Genomic DNA, 17,248 nt, shown 5'->3' with positions numbered 1-17,248 from the left:
TGCAGCAGTGAAATCACTTTTTAACAGGTCCACTTGCACAAACAAATCCCAATTATGAATTAAGAATATTCACCGGCCTCTGAAATCATCAGCTTCAACTGCAAGGCATGCATCTGCTCCAAGATGTGATCCAATTTGTGTCCGAGTTCAAGAGTCATTGCAGTCTGAGAATGCACTGCCTTGCCAACCTCGTTAATCATGACGGACAAGCGAGGGGCCATGGTTCTTGATGCCGCTGTCGTGCCAATTTTCCGGTAGATCAGAGCAGCACATAAGCCAAAAAGAACCAGCCCCGCTACCATGAGACCAATTATGAATAAATCCTCCACGTCCTCAATGGAGAAAGGCGCCAAGCATGCAACACGCCAAGACCCCCAGGAGTCGAGGACATAGCCCGCAGGATACGTTCCATCTGGGCAGGTAGGATCCCCCTGTCCTGACCTTCTTGTGGAAAAAATGGTGTCAATAGCTTTCAGAGACCTGCTGATCAATTCCATGGTTAATCCAATAGTAGTACAATAGATCCAGAATCCAATATGATTTGAGGAATTCACAGTCTGGTGAAATAGGGACTTGAAGGTTAAAGGCAGACAACAGAGATAAGGGAGAGTGGAGGAGATGCAACCGCCCTCGTCGGAGTCCCAAGCTGAACCAATTGGAGACCCCTAATGCGGGACTGCGGCAAACCAGAAAACAGAAAATTGCAATAATCCAATCTAGAAAAGACAAATGCTTGAATCAGGGTCTCAGCATCAGTCATAGACAGGATGGGACAAATCTTCGCTATATTTCGCAGATGGAAGAAAGCAGTCCTCGTAATATCTCTAATATGGAGGTCAAAAGACAATGTAGCATCAAAAATTACCCCAAAGTTCCTCAACTTGTCAGTATGATGTATGACACACTAGCCTAGGCTAAGTGCTAACTGGTCAAATTGATGCTGATGTCTCACTGGACCAAGAACCATCACCTCAGTCTTATCAGAGTTTAAAAGTAGTAAGGTATTAGACTTCCAGCTTCTCACTGATGCAAGGCAATCTTCTAAGATTTTTATGTGGATGAGATGACCAGCAGTTATTGGCATGTTCAACTGAGTATCATCAGCATAACAGTGAATGGAACATGGCCCTGTCGTGGCAGATATGGTTCAGTGGTGTGATGACTCCTTCTAGCAGCTGAATGTTGACAAGACAAAAGCTATGATTATTGACTTTCGGAAACGGATGTCCTCACCAAAAACCACTACAATCAAAGGCCAACAGGTGGAGCATGTGGACAACTATAAATACTTGGGAATGCTGATCGATAGTAAGTTGAACTTTAATGACAATGCAGACCTGCTGTACAAGAAGGGGCAGCAGCATCTGTTTTGTCTTCGTAAGTTGTCATATTTTCAAGTGGACAGGACAATGATGACCCTATTTTATAAATCTTGTATTGAATCGGTTTTAACTTTTTCAATGATGTACTGGTACGGAAATCTCAGCATTAAAGCAAGGAAGCCACTTCACAACATTGTAGAATTGTGCAGCAAGCTTTTGGGGGCCCAGCAGACCTCACTGTCTGACTTGTTTTCCAGACAGGTGAGGAGGAAGGCTCAGAGAATTTTATCTGATCTGGTCCACCCTCTCCATGGTGAATTTTGTTATTTGCCATCTGGAGCGAGGCTTAGGTTTCCTACAGTGAGGAGTAATAGATATAAGCATTCCTTTGTACCTGTGGCTATCTCTGTTCTGAATGCTGACCGGAGGAGAGAAGCAGGTACATAGGGTTGATGGCAAATCGTGTTAATCGTGTTAACTCGGTTCCTTTTCCATCGATCCAGGTCTGTACTGTGTCCCCCTTGTGTACTGAATGTTTGGTGTGTTTTTGCTTTTCTTTTCTTTTGTTTTTATTCTGTGCTTTTCTGTATACCCATTGCTGTACAGCTCGTTGCTCCTTTGGAGACACTGAATAAATAAAGTGAAGTGAAAGGCACTCCCAAAATACCGCAGTATATGCCTGAGGGGTGCTATATAAGGGGAGAAAAGCAGGGGGCCTAAGACGGATCCCTGTGGAACCCCAAGTTTCATGTCACAAAGTTTAGAGATAGTGTTATTGTACAAAATGATTCTCCAGCCTATCAAGTATAATATGATGATCCAGGGTATCAAATGCAGCACTGAGATCTAACAGCACCAGAACCATAGTGGTGTCCAAGTCCATTGCAAGCAGAAGGTCATTCGCCACTTTAGTGAGAGCCGTCTCTGTGGAGTGATATTTTCTAAGGTCAAACTGCAGCGGCTCAAAACGATGACTCTCAGTAAGGTGGTCCACGAGCTGCAGTGAAACCACTTTTTCCAGAATTCACAGAGTTGTCCTGAAGCTACTTTAATATCTTGGCTGTGTGCTTAGGGTCACTGTCCTGTTGAAAGATAATTGTCAATCCAGTCTGAGGTCAGGAGTGCTCCTCTGGAGCAGGTTTTCATCCAGGATGTATCTGTACTTTGCAGCAGGGGTGGTGGCCAAGTGGTTAATGCGCTTGGTTTCAGAGCAGAAGGTTCCGGGTTCAAATCCCACCCCTGCCACATTTCTCCATGTAATGTGGAGTTGCGTCAGGAAGGGCATCTGGTGTAAAACCTGTGCCAATTCAACATGCAGATCTACCTTGGATTTGCTGTGGCGACCCCGAGTGCAAGCAAGGGAGCCGCCGAAGGGACTTATGTATCTGTACATTGCTGCATTCATCTTTCCCTCAATCCTGACTAGTCTCCCATTTACTGCCACTGAAAAACATCCCCACAGCATGATGCTGCCACCACCATGTTTCACTGTAGGGATGGTGCCTGGTTTCCTCCAAATGTGACACCTGGCATTCACACCAAAATGTTCAATGTTTGTCTCATCAGACCAGAGAATTTTGTTTCTCATGGTCTGAGAGTCCCTCAGATGCCTTTTGGCAAACTCCAGGTGGGCTATCATGTGTCTTTTACTAAAGAGTGGCTTCCATCTGGCCACTCTACCATACAGGCCTGACTGATGGATTGCTGTAGAGATGGTTGTCCTTCTGGAAGGTTCTCCTCTCTTCACAGAGGAATGCTGGAGCTCTGATAGAGTAACCATCGGGTTCTTGGTCACCTCCCTGACTAAGGCCCATCTCCCCGGATCGCTCAATTTAGACGGGCGGCCAGCTCTAGAAGTGTCCTGGTGGATCAGAACTTCTTCCATTTATGGACGATGGAGGCCACTGTGCTCATTGAGACCTTCAAAGCAGCAGAAATTTCTCTGTACCCTTCCTCAGATTTGTGCCTCCAGACAATTCTGTCTCAGATTCTACAGACAATTCCTTTGACTTCATACTTGGTTTGTGCACTGACATGCACTGTCAACTGTGGGACCTTATATGTAGACAGGTGTGTGCCTTTCCACATCATCCCCAGTCAACTGAATTTACCTCAGGTGGACTCCAATTAAGCTGTAGAAACATCTCCAGGATGATCAGTGGAAACAGGATGCACCTGAGTTAAATTTTGAGCTTCATTGCAAAGGCTGTGAATATTTATGTACATGTGATTTCTGGGTTATATGTTAAAAATTTGCAAAAATCTCAAAAAAAAAACAAAACATTGTCATTATGTTGTATTGTGTGTAGAATTTTGAGAAAAAAAAATTTCACCCATTTTGAAATGAGGCTGTAACATAAAATGTGGGAATACTGATGCGCTGTGTATATGTTCCGGATGCACTGTATATGAAGATTAATTTTGAAGCAGATCCTGAGAGGTGGAACCATTTGGTTTAATGTATTTATAAATTGTTTAGGTTCTTGTTATGAAATACACACTATTATTTTTATCATCATTATTATTTTCTTTTTTATTAGTCAACTTTCCATTTTCACCGTTTTCATCCTTGACCCAAATACAGCAAATGTCAGCTCTCTCCAGGTTCTCCCTGATCTAAGCCATACACAAGCACACGCACTTGGCTATTATAATATAGATGAGCTTTATGTACCACCTTGTGCCCCACAGTGTCACTAAGAAGTCAACAGGTGGCAGAGCTTTTGCTTTTCATGCTCCAGCTTTGTGGACCAACCTGTGGACTGATGACAAAGTAAATTTTGTTAAATCCAACTTCAAAACATATCTGGTTTCTACACTCAACAAAAATATAAACGCAACACTTTTGGTTTTGCTCCCATTTTGTATGAGATGAACTCAAAGATCTAAAACTTTTTCCACATACACAATATCACCATTTCCCTCAAATATTGGTCACAAACCAGTCTAAATCTGTGCTAGTGAGCACTTCTCCTTTGCTGAGATAATCCATCCCACCTCACAGGTGTGCCATACCAAGATGCTGATTAGACACCATGATTAGTGCACAGGTGTGCCTTAGACTGTCCACAATAAAAGGCCACTCTGAAAGGTGCAGTTTTGTTTTATTTGGGGGGGATACCAGTCAGTATCTGGTGTGACCACCATTTGCCTCATGCAGTGCAACACATCTCCTTCACATAGAGTTGATCAGGTTGTCAATTGTGGCCTGTGGAATGTTGGTCCACTCCTCTTCAATGGCTGTGCGAAGTTGCGACGACGAACTGGAGTCAGGTCGAGACCCCGATGAGGACAACGAGCATGCAGATGAGCTTCCCTGAGACGGTTTCTGACAGTTTGTGCAGAAATTCTTTGGTTATGCAAACCAATTGTTTCAGCAGCTGTCCGAGTGGCTGGTCTCAGACGATCTTGGAGGTGAACATGCTGGATGTGGAGGTCCTGGGCTGGTGTGGTTACACGTGGTCTGCGGTTGTGAGGCTGGTTGGATGTACTGCCAAATTCTCTGAAACGCCTTTGGAGACAGCTTATGGTAGAGAAATGAACATTCAATACACGAGCAACAGCTCTGGTTGACATTCCTGCTGTCAGCATGCCAATTGCACGCTCCCTCAAATCTTGCGACATCTGTGGCATTGTGCTGTGTGATAAAACTGCACCTTTCAGAGTGGCCTTTTATTGTGGGCAGTCTAAGGCACACCTGTGCACTAATCATGGTGTCTAATCAGCATCTTGATATGGCACACCTGTGAGGTGGGATGGATTATCTCAGCAAAGGAGATGTGCTCACTATCACAGATTTAGACTGGTTTGTGAACAATATTTGAGGGAAATGGTGATATTGTGTATGTGGAGAAAGTTTTAGGTCTTTGAGTTCATCTCATACAAAATGGGAGCAAAACCAAAAGTGTTGCGTTTATATTTTTGTTGAGTATATTAAGAAAAATTCAGTCCTCTATATACTGAGACCCGTTAGTGTCGGTGCTTTTCCCTGAATACTGTCACGTAAATTGGATGAGAGCCTACGGCTCCCCCTGGATGGGGGCTGGTACCCATTTACAGCAGGCTGGACAGAGATGCTGCAGATTAAATGTCTTGTCCAAGGACACAGACATGTAGCATCAAACCCAGGTCTACATTTTGACGGCCCAGTTGAACTACCTGCTCTCTTTTCTTGTCTCCGTTACTTATAATGAACATATGGTTTTAATTGTTGCTGCAGGGGTGGTGGTCATGTGGTTAGTGCAGTTCTTTCTAGGGCAGAAGGTTCCCAGTTCAAAACCCCACCCCTGCTACATTCTCCATGTAATGTGGAGTTGCTTCAGGAAGGGCATCCGGCGTAAAACTTGTGCCAAATCATGGCACATGCAGATTCACCTCGGATCTGCTGTGGTGACCCGAAGTGAAAACAAATGAGCAGCAGGAGGGACTTAGTTTTTACATCCTGTGGTTCTGTATATTTGGTGGTCTGACTTTTAACTTGTTCTTTTATTTATTTCCTTGTGTTCTTTGTTAATGCCTTGACCTTGAAGTGCTGTACAGATAAAGTTACGTGTACTGGCGAGATACCTGTAGTGACAGAGAGAGAAGGTCAGAGGTTAATGCAGTGAAGGATGCCAGACATCATTGTGGAGTGGAACAAGAGAGGAAATGGTCGGGTGAAGGAAGGTGATTTTGACATCCTGAAGAAACCAGATTATCAACGGGTATCTTGTTAGACAAAAACAACAACAATGGCTGACGAGATGAATAATGAGTGTGTTTCATGAATAAACGCTGCATTTACTGTCTTAAAACTGGACCCGGGTATCATCATTTCTGGTGTTTTCAACTGGAAAAGGTGTGTCTGAACATTTCAGAGCACGGCGTATCTGCTCACACGGCTGTGGACGGGGCAAAGTGTCTCTGCCAGGAAGACCGATGAAACAAAGAAAGACAAAGGACAAAAAAAAGGATTTACTATATCACCAGTGCATGTTAACAGCTGTATCAGCTGGTCTTAGTGCAGAGAGGGGAATGATTCCGACAGCTGGTGTGTGTGTGTGTGTGTGGGGTGGGTTTACTGGATTTTTTTTTTTAGGTTTCGAACAAGGGCACACGACGGACGGCAGTGTGGGTGATGGCTGCAAAATCTCCAAACACTTTCTGCCTCTAAAACAAAAGTAAGAGTTACAATCTGAAATCCCCCCCGCCCACCCACTTAATGAACTGTTCGGGGGTTTGGCCAATTATTAATTTTTTAATCTGAATAACAGATAGAAGGTATCGCAAAAAAATGGGGCCCCTACATGAACACGATACTGAACGGCTACAAGAGAGAAGTGGACGGCGTCGTTATATGTAAGGTGTTAACGTTGTGTGAGATGTGCACTCCGGCTGAGCTGCATGTCATGTAATCATTGTGAAAAATGTGATAGCAAAGTGCAATATGATGATATGATTGTGGTGGTAGGTGAGAAACACGTCGCCTCTATCCAACCGACTGAAATGGGAAACGCACGGCCGATCCTTGCCCTCTGCGCATTTGTATGATTTTATTTATTATGCTTGAGTTTAATGTAATTTTTCTCCTGTATTGAGTTGTTTATATTTTTACTGATATGATTTTTTTTCTTCTTTGCTAATTTTCTCATCAGTACTGTTAACTCATTCAAAACAATAAAAAAAATAAAGTGATGTACAAAAAAACAAAACAAAAACACTTATTTTCCCCCTCTATTTGTTGGCTGAAGTTCAAATTGGTTTTCTAACCCTTCAGATTACATTACTTTTTATGCCACAAAAGAAGGGAAAAAGATCCATGACAACTAAAGGAGCGAACAGCACCTGCACTACAAGTATGACAACACAATAACTGTGACATAAATGAAAGAGGTAAAAACTGTTGTCATCTTAAAGGAAAGTTGTGCACCACAGATTATAAATATATGAAATGATTCAGACACAGAAGACAGTTCTCGTGCACAAAATTATTTTAAAATGAATTTCTGAATTTAGTTTAAAAGTAAGAAAGCCTGTCACCATGTCTACTTTACACATATGATGTTTTAAAAAAAACACTTATTTGTCTGGATTTATACAATTTACCATTGTACAAAAATGAAAATGAACAAACCCTAACACTTGAGAAGCTGTAACCAATAAAATTTAGCTTTTTTTTATTTAAATAATTTCTGATTATTCACATTTTGATCAAGAAATCATTTCAGCTTTACTAAAATACAGCAGGTGTATGTAAAATAAAGCTTAAACACGGAGGGCAGCTCAGCAATCTATGAGCACAAATAAATAAATAAATGTATATATTAAATAATGTTTTTTTTTAATCAAAATAAACAATGATATTGTATCAACTTATTAAAAACGGAGTACTCGGAACTGGGTGTTATTTTGAGTCTTACTTTGAGTTTTGTGTGAATGAACGACGCTGAGAGAGAACACATGGACTAACAAAACAAAAACATGTTGGTTGTTCTCCAGACGATCAGCATCGACAAAGTAAACACTCGGCGGCAGACTGGATAGATGGAGGGAGGGCAGACAAAAAAAAAAAGAAAAGAAAAAAGAAAAGAGTGCTTAACTACTCAGCAACAGCCAGTGAAGACGTGACGTGTCGGCGGGGCTTCCTGCAGCTTTAGTCCGGCTCCTGGAGACAGTATTACAGCTTTCTATTCGCTACTCGGCGCTGTTGCTATGGGGTGCGCACGTGCAGCTTGAAAACACTTTTTGCGTGCTGAGTTTGTGATTGTCGGACAAAAGTGTCACCAGCCGCCCGAAGGAGACACACTGATCCGATCAAACGCGAGGGTTTACCAGTTTGTGACTTAAAAAAAAAAAAAAAAAAAAAAGATAAAATAATTAGCTCTGTTCAGCCAGAGGTCACCGGTTTGTTTGTTTATCAAAGGCTTCAGTGGCGGATCTAAAGGTGGGGAGAGGGGAGGGCGTGGCAAGTGGAGTGCTTAGAACAACTTGCAATCGAAAGCCTTAGTTTCCTTGCAAAATGCACTGCACCAGTAGTGGCTTGGCACGCACCTTCACTTCTTCAAGGAGGGGTATTTATTAAGCCGCAGTCACATTAGCTACGAGAGACAGCGGCAAAGTGACAACTTGCCATTCATTTTCAATTAGACTGGCTGTTTTGCAGTGGCAAGAGACAATGGTTGCTCTGCCACCAGCTAGGCGGGGCCAAAATAGACCTGAAGTCTATTTTATGCTAATAGTGAGCAACGTGACACGAAGACTGCCAATCCGAGTGAATAGGCAGCGTAACATCACTCAAAAAAATAATCCAAGATGGCAGAAAGCGCTCCAAAATAGCTGTTTCTATATAAATCTATGTTTCTCATAAATGCTGTTTTAGTAATCAGATAACACCCCTGAAGGGATTTATTATTGGTTTGGACATGTGCAGAGGAGGGACCCAGGGTATATAGGGAGAAGGATGTTGAGGATGGAGCCACCAGGCAGGAGGAGAAGAGGGAGGCCAAAGAGGAGGCTTATGGATGTGCTGAGGGAAGACATGCAGGTGGTTGGTGTGAGGAAGATACAGAGGACAGGGTTAGATGGAAATGATTGATCTGCTGTGGCGACCCCTAACGGGAACAGCTGAAAGACGAAGAAGAATGATCATAGCATTGAACCGCTATAAACTGTTCAGACTGCCCTTCAGAGAGTGTTTTTATTACTCTGTTAGTCTATACAGCAGTATGTTTAATGTATCTGAATTATTGAAATACTTTGAAACTGTTTGAGGAAAGCTGAAGTTTGAAGTTGCTGCATGCTGCTAATCACCTGCGTCTTGTTTTGAATTCAGTCTGCGATTCAAAGATTTGAATACTCCAGTGCGCTTTGGCTGCAATCTTTGCTTCAGATTATGTGATATCCTACCTTGATATCTAACAATATCAACTGATAACTAGGTACTGTAGCTTTATTAGTCCACAGTCAGCTTCTTGTTTTGAATTCAGCCAGCTAAATATTTTGCTTCATGGCTACGAAACACAGTTTAAGACTCCAAAGAGTACTTCACAATAATCTTTGCTTTGAATTATGTGAAGCGTAATGATCGCAAAAGAACACATATGAAACAAGAGCAAGCTGAGATTTCTGACATCCGCCAATCAGGATCCGGATCACCTCCAAAATTCAGTGGCGTCCTCCATGCCCTAATATCTATCTATGGTGCAAATTTGGTGAGAATCCTTGAAGTAGTTTTGACATAATCCTTCAAAGTCTATATAAAGTGAACCCTTGATTCATAATCTGGATCCAGATCACCTCCAAAATTCAGTGGAGTCTTCCATGCCCTAATATCTATCTGTGGTGCAAATTTGGTGAGAATCCATGAAGTAGTTTTGACGGAATCCTTCAAAGCCTGTATGAAGTGAAATCTTGATGCAGAATCTGGATCCAGATCACCTTCAAAATTTAATGGAGTCTTCCACGACCTAATATCTGTCTGTGGTGAAAATTGTCAAAATCTGTGCAGTAGTTTTGATGTAATCCTGTTGACAGACAGACAAATAAATAAATAAATGCAAGAATTTTATTATATTCTTGGCGAATGTAAAAAGTAGTAGTGCAGCAGATAAGTGAATATTTACTGAGGGATCCTTCGAATGGTGATGCAAGCACCAAATCTGGCACACATACTCCTTAGACATTACTCTTTTAAAAATGCCGGGTACCCACGTGAACTTTCAAAAGGCGGCCAAGAAGGGGTCAGTTGAAGTATTACACAGGGGTCAAAATTTAAAAATGCTCCAATCATATTGAAAGGTATTCCATATTATTTGTCTGATCATAAAGATTCCAAAAAGGTATAGTTTGGACTATCTGTGAATGAATGTTCCGGAGTTATGGGGTAAAAACAGCAAGAACAGTGACAAAGGTCAATTTCAATTTGTACAGGGGTCAAAAGTTAAAGTTGCTCCAATTTTGTAAAAAGTGATGCAAATTATTAGTTGGGTGAATACGGTTTTAAAAAGGAATAGTTTGCATCATGTATCATGCTTAGTTATCATGTTACAGGGTAGCATATGTCACGTCATAGAATCCAATGGATGCTGATATTGTTTAACTTGTTTTACTTTGCAAACCAAGCACGCAACACAGTCAAAACTATTCCATTTATTAATCCTATTAGCTCAACCAGTAATTTGCACCACTTTTTACCAAAATTGGAGCAACTTTAACTTTTGACCCCTGTATACACTGAAATTGACCTTTCTCAGTGTTCTTGCTGTTTTTACCCCATAACTCCAGACCATTCATTCACAGATAGTCCAAACTATACCTTTTTGGAATCTTTATGATCAGACAAATAATATGGAATACCTTTTAATATGACTGGAGCATTTTTAAATTTTGACCCCTGTGTAATACTTCAACTGAACCCTTCTTGGCCGCCTATTGAAAGTTCACGTGGGTACCCAGCATTTTTAAGAGTAACGTCTAAGGAGTATGTGTGCCAAATTTGGTGCTTGCATCACCATTTGAAGCATTTTTTTCAGTTATCCGCTGCACTATAGCTGGAAGCTGAACTTGGAACACAAAGGCTGTGGCGGTTGTCGGTGTACCAAAAATTTTTTCCGGGTATTACGGCCACAGTGGCAGTGGGTCAATGAAACTCCTGCACGAGGTGTGAGAGATTTGCCTACTGCCCAAAAAAATAAATAAATTGATAAATACAACGTGCCATATGGTCCGGGACACACAGGGAAAGTTTGATGCTCAAATTAAAACTCAGCCTCAGGTCACATGACTGTAAACAGTTTGCAACCTTCCATCAACTTTCATATGACTGCCGACCCAAAGAGAAACTGGACTTTACTCTCGCTAACTGAAATTAAATGAAATGAAAAGCGCTGGAAGACATTTAAATGCATATGGAAACTGACAGACATATTCTGACTGAGCAAACTGTACTTATTTATTAATAATGCTGTAGTATATTTTGTTTTCTCAATATTTTAAGGGTGTGGCACCCCAGCGTCCTCTTGTGACCAGCCGCCCCTGCATTGACTGCGTTAATACATGGCAAAACCCAAGTCATAAATGTTATCACCATATCTGTTCATTTTGATCTAGAAGAAAACACATTTATATAATTTGACTTTTACTGTAAGTTGAAAAAACTGCATTCAATAGTTTCTTTTATTATTCTTTAAGCATGTGAATAACAATCATGCCTATTTATACATCAGCTGCTCTCATACGATGGTTGAACATTAAAATCTGGATGAAAAGTATTATAAATCAAACATTTTTTTTTTACACAGTTTACACATTTCAAAGGACAGTGGGTGTGAATTAACTATTACTTTTACAGCTATAGTTATAATATAAAGCCTGACAGACATGAGCTGGACATTGCTTTAGTTTCATACATTTTCTCCTTTCTGTATCTGCAGGAAATTGACTCATTTTATATCTGTTTTCAGATTAATTTTTTCTTCCATATGCACAACATCCCATCATGTTGGAACATTTTGGAGCATAAAGCCATGCATCCAGTAACGCGCTGTGTTGCGATGTGAATGATTTACAATACAAACTATATGGCACCTGTCCGTCAAAACCATGGGACCTTGAATGTCACCACTCTCAGTAGATATAGGCACTCTAGTTGCCGCTTACCAAACATGAGATAAATGGTAAATGGACTGCATTTATACAGTGTTTTTCCATCTGAATCAAAAACTCAATGCTCTTTACATTAATGGTTCACATTCACCCACACCGAGGCCAGAGTGCTACCATGCAAGGTGCTTACTACACACCAGGGGCAACTGGGGCATTGAAGACCTTGCCCATGGGTCCTTAGTGATTTTAGAGTCTGGTGGGGATTTGAACCAAGGATCCTCTGGTCTCAAGCCCACCGCTCACCACTAGACTGTCACCATTATAGGAAAGGTCTTGCATAAACAAAGGGTGATTGTTGAAGACTGCTGTATGCAGAAATAGTAACTGCAGTGTTCAACTCAGCTCATTTGGCTGAAGTCACTGTAGTCATACATAGTGTGTATTCATAATTATGGCTCAAGACAGTATTTAGCTTAAATCCAACTCACTCCATCCCTTCACCTGAAGCTAGAGCCACCTCTGCTAATGCACCTGATTAAAAAAAAAAAAAAAAAAGTTGTTGAAACAAAAGAAGTCCCTGACTTCAGTTTGGAGATTAATCCTGGATTAAAAATAATGCACACGACATAAAAAAATTAGACGTCCACACTGACAGCGCAGACCTTCAACAATGACAATAAGTTTTTTCCCTCCCTACTAAATGTAAGTATTTTGACAGCACCAGTGTTTAGAATATAATTTGCTTTTCACACCACCACAATGGAGCTGTAATTAAACAAATTGTGATTGTAGTGTAGATTTTTAGCTTTAATTCAAGGGGTTTAACAAATATATCACATTAGCCATTGAGGAATTACAGCCACTTTCGCGCTGTGCCGTTAGTATAACGGGACAAAATAAGCTTTTTTTTTCCTTTTTTTTTTTATTTTTTTTTACAAATCCTTGCTTTTTTACCAAGTTTTCCTACATGTCAGTCATTAAGAAATGCAAAAACTATGGTACTGTACAGTAAATCTGTTTGGAGTAGTCTGTTCTCAAAAACTGAGTGACAGCTTCATGATGGATTGGCAGAGAGAGAAAATTTCTTAGAAATAACATGTTGAATTTCAGCTGCAGTTTGCCAGAAGGCACACGGGAGACTCAGACCTAGATTTGATCTGTTTTCTCATATTAAAACCCTGCTCTGTTCCGCTCCACCATGAAGCTGTGATTGGTGATGCAACAGAAGTACACTGCTCTATCCCCAGTTTCTCCAGTCACATTCACAGAAGACTAGAACTCTGTCACAGTTGTCATGGGTGTCTTGGTGGCTTCCCCAACTAGTCTCCTTCTTGTGCAGCCACTCAGTTCTTAAGAACTGCGTCCTTTAGACAGATTTACCATACTGTTTGTATTTCTTAATCAGCGATGCAAATAAAGTTAAAGACATATTCGGGGTCTTAGAAATGGTCACATATCCACCCCCTGACATATCTAAAGAAAATTGTAAGTGATGATTTTTGTTAAGAGTGCTTATATTTAGTTTGTCCAATTACTTATGGCCTCTGAAAATGGAAGAGCTATGTGTTTAAATGTAATTCCTAGAAGGTTAATGTGATTTTTTTTTTTAAACCTGTTGAACTAAAGTTGAAACTCTTCACTACAAGTGCATCTTGATTATTTCCTTTCATCTCCACTGTGGTGGTGCACAAAGGCCAACGGTCACTGTCCAAATACTTATGGACCTGTTTGTGTTTCTAGCACTGTTTGCATAGTGAATGAATTTAAATCAACACCCCTATAAAAGTACAATTTAGCCCACTGGATCCCAAGTTATTACCCTCCACGTGGGCAAAGGGAGAGTAGCAGGCTATTGTTTTCACTGGCGTGCGTGCGTTTGTGAACAAGATAACTCAGAAATAGTTGGATGGATTTCCTTCAAACTTGGTAGGAATACTACTTGGATAGATGTCCAGAGGTCATTAGATTTTAGAGAAGTTTGGTCAAAGGTAAAGGAAAACATGGTCTGAAAAAAATACCCTTTACATTGTATCTCAACAACCAAGAAACATATTTATTGTTTTATCTGACACATTCATACATATCACAATAAATATGGCCGATTTATTTTTCAGAAAGATCCATGTAAGAGTTCCAAGCAAAGCACAGTAATTATAATATCCAAAAAAGATACTATATCTCGCAATGTTTAAAAAAAAAGTGTGCACGTATGGGGGGGAGAAGGATTCTTGATCCAACCCTTGATCTGGATCCATTCCAGAATTTGGTAGTTTCAGTTTTGGCACATGCTCCACCGCTTTGCAGAGTTTCATGAGAATCAGACTTCAACCTCTTGCATAATCCTGACAACAAACAAACCAGCAATGAATGGCAATGGAGCAAGATGCATACCCAGTGAATGCACATAATAAATGTGTTGTCAAGACTATGTCACATAATGGCAAATGATCAGTTCATCAAAATAAACTTTGGCTCCCCTCTCCAGCCTCATTAGTTGTGGAGATCTCCTTCAAAATGTCCTTCCATGATGCCTTTGTGACATTATCATCACCTCACACATATCATTTGAGTACAAATGATTTACTGATTGATATAAGCTTCGGATCTTTCCACTACATTTGGCTGCAGAGATATCCTGCAAAAAGTGTTTTTTGGATTATGGTTTCAAATACTTTGACCTGTGACTGGTCTGCTTCAAAGCTTAATCATCTGGAGAACATAACCCAATGACGATTCTTATCACGTCTGGCAAAAAAATCTGCTCACCTGTTTTAGAGTTATTTTGTACACTAGCATACACACAAGCAATTACAATGCCCTGTACTAGCACACAGGGTAGTAATGAAGGCATAGCTTCCTTGGTGATGGTAATAATGGTGTGCTGCACATCTGCTAATAAGCGTTTAGGGTACAACAGGTTCGCTGGAGTTTTACTTATTACAGCTGAGTGCATGAACAAGTGTTGCGTTTCTTTTTTTAGTATTGAACAGTGACATTGTATATTGTTCTATTAACAATGTCACCTGAAAATTCTTATTCTCTCTACTTAGAAATTAGTGACTTTCTTTTTTAAAAGAAGAAAAAAAAAACTATTTCATACATTTCTGTTTGGAATGTAGCGGCCAGAAAAGTACATATAATGAAGTTCAACTTTTTTCTTTTTGTAACAGATGATCTCCCCAGTATGACCTGCGATAGGCTCCAACCCTCTCCAAGTCTCAACAGGCCAACAGATAACCCTCAGTGGATAGAGACTCAGTGTTGCATTGGATTGTGTTACACCTAAAGGTGTTCCTAATTCTTCATCCAGCTCATTTGCCTACATGGAGGAGTAAAAATGTCAAACCTGTTGCACTATAATACAATCCGGCAACAAAAATGTCCACAGAGCTGACTCACCTCTCTGACAGTGACTACAACACCAGCTTCATAAAGTCATTTACTACTGTTGAGTTAGATTGTGTTAGTGTGAGCAGCTGTGTCTATTTTTGTGGTCACTGAATGTACACTTACAGTACTGACCATCTGCAAACACTAGAGAGACAGGCATGTACAAGTGGCACCTGCTTTAACATGACGACAGAGTCACACAACACTTCTACATTATTGTAGAGTTGTCTTTATCTGCTGTAGCCTATAACGCCCCACTCTGATCGGCTACCGCTGTGCCGCAATACCTCAGACTAAAATAACTTTGTTCATTTTATTTGAGATTTGACAACAAATTAAAAGACAGATTAAAAAAAAGGTTGGGGGGGTATGGAAGATTATGCTCACTGAAAGTTTTTTTTTAATTCACCAATTATGCTGAAATTCATCAACAGTTAAACACACACACACCCTGTGGACTATGCATGGATTTGTTCTATCTGTATAAAACACATCATCCTGACATTTTATATATATATATATATATATATATATATATATATAAACATGAGAAAATTTAAAAATACACAATTTCTTGTCACTGTCCTGTAATTTACAGTTGCACATATTACATATTATCAAAGAATGTATGTTGATTATAATGTCCACTTTATTAAACTATAAAGTTATTTACAGTTCAGTTTCACAGCAATCCTTGGATACACCCCCCCCACCCCCACCCCGGAATGACTGTGTCTAACAACAAGTCGCTCACATGAGGAGTATCACCGAGATTGTGAAGGAGTGTTAGTTTCAACAATGCATGCGTATGTGGCGAGTTTCTCTGTGCATGATCCAGCACACGGGCACCTCCGTGTTGAGGACCCCATTGGCTAAAGGTGGCTAAGGAGATGCTGTTTGCCCTGACTGCTGCAGACAGATGGTTACTTTCAAGAGGTGGGATTGGACAAGTTGTGTACCTGGGTGGTTGCTATCCAGGGCAGTTCCATAGTGTACTGGATGTGTGGCACCAATGCATGCTCCCAGACCTGACCCTTTGACATGGTGGTAAATTGTAAATTTCTATGTAATCAATCAATCAATCAATTTTTTTTAATGACCCCCCCCCCCATGTAAATTTTTATGGTAAAGGCTTTCTTTTAAAAGTAATTCTATCAATAATTTTTCCCTCCACTCTTCCATGCTGTTTAAAGAGGATTTCATCCTGATGTTTGTAAACCTTTCACCCACAGAGAATCTTACAATGAATAAAAACTGAAATATATTTATCATGCAACTTTTATTTCTGAAGACAATTGTATGGGAAGAACGTAGGCGTCCTAACTGACAACACATACATTGTTTGATGAAGTTACATCTTCAGTTGGAGAGAACATCAAAAGAAAAATAAGAAAATCCTAATTTGAAATTGGGATGTATTAAATCAGGCTTTCAGTTTGTCATTATTATTTTTTTAAACAATCATCCTATGATTGAATTATTACAGTGACCACAGGCAATGGTCTTTGCTATCATTCACAGATCAGCATGATTTTTTTTTTTTAATGAGCTTTGTCACTTGATAATCAATTAGTTTAATGAAATCTTGCATTTGATTTATATTTGGAATATTAGGACATTTACTTTTCAGTAGACACACACTGATGAAGAAAAACTTCAATTACTACATGTCATCAAAATTCTGGGGCAAGTAAAACCTTTGTACAATGTATATACGTGGTACACCACTATGCTCAAATCTCAACCTGATTTTTGTTAAAGCACAAATAAAAAAAATTAGAAAAAAAAATTTTCACAAAAAAAAAAAATAAAAAAATCACAATTTACAATAGAGTGCAAAGCATTAACAAACAAAACCAAATGGTTGATATTACAATTACATTTATAATTTAATTATCTGAATGAACTTAGCCTCCAGTTTTACAAGGATATCATGCTGATCAATTAATAATTAG

This window comes from Thalassophryne amazonica, chromosome 3, assembly GCF_902500255.1.
Source record: "Thalassophryne amazonica chromosome 3, fThaAma1.1, whole genome shotgun sequence".
In the NCBI taxonomy this organism is placed as follows: domain Eukaryota; kingdom Metazoa; phylum Chordata; class Actinopteri; order Batrachoidiformes; family Batrachoididae; genus Thalassophryne; species Thalassophryne amazonica.
Note: the sequence above shows the minus strand (reverse complement) of the source record.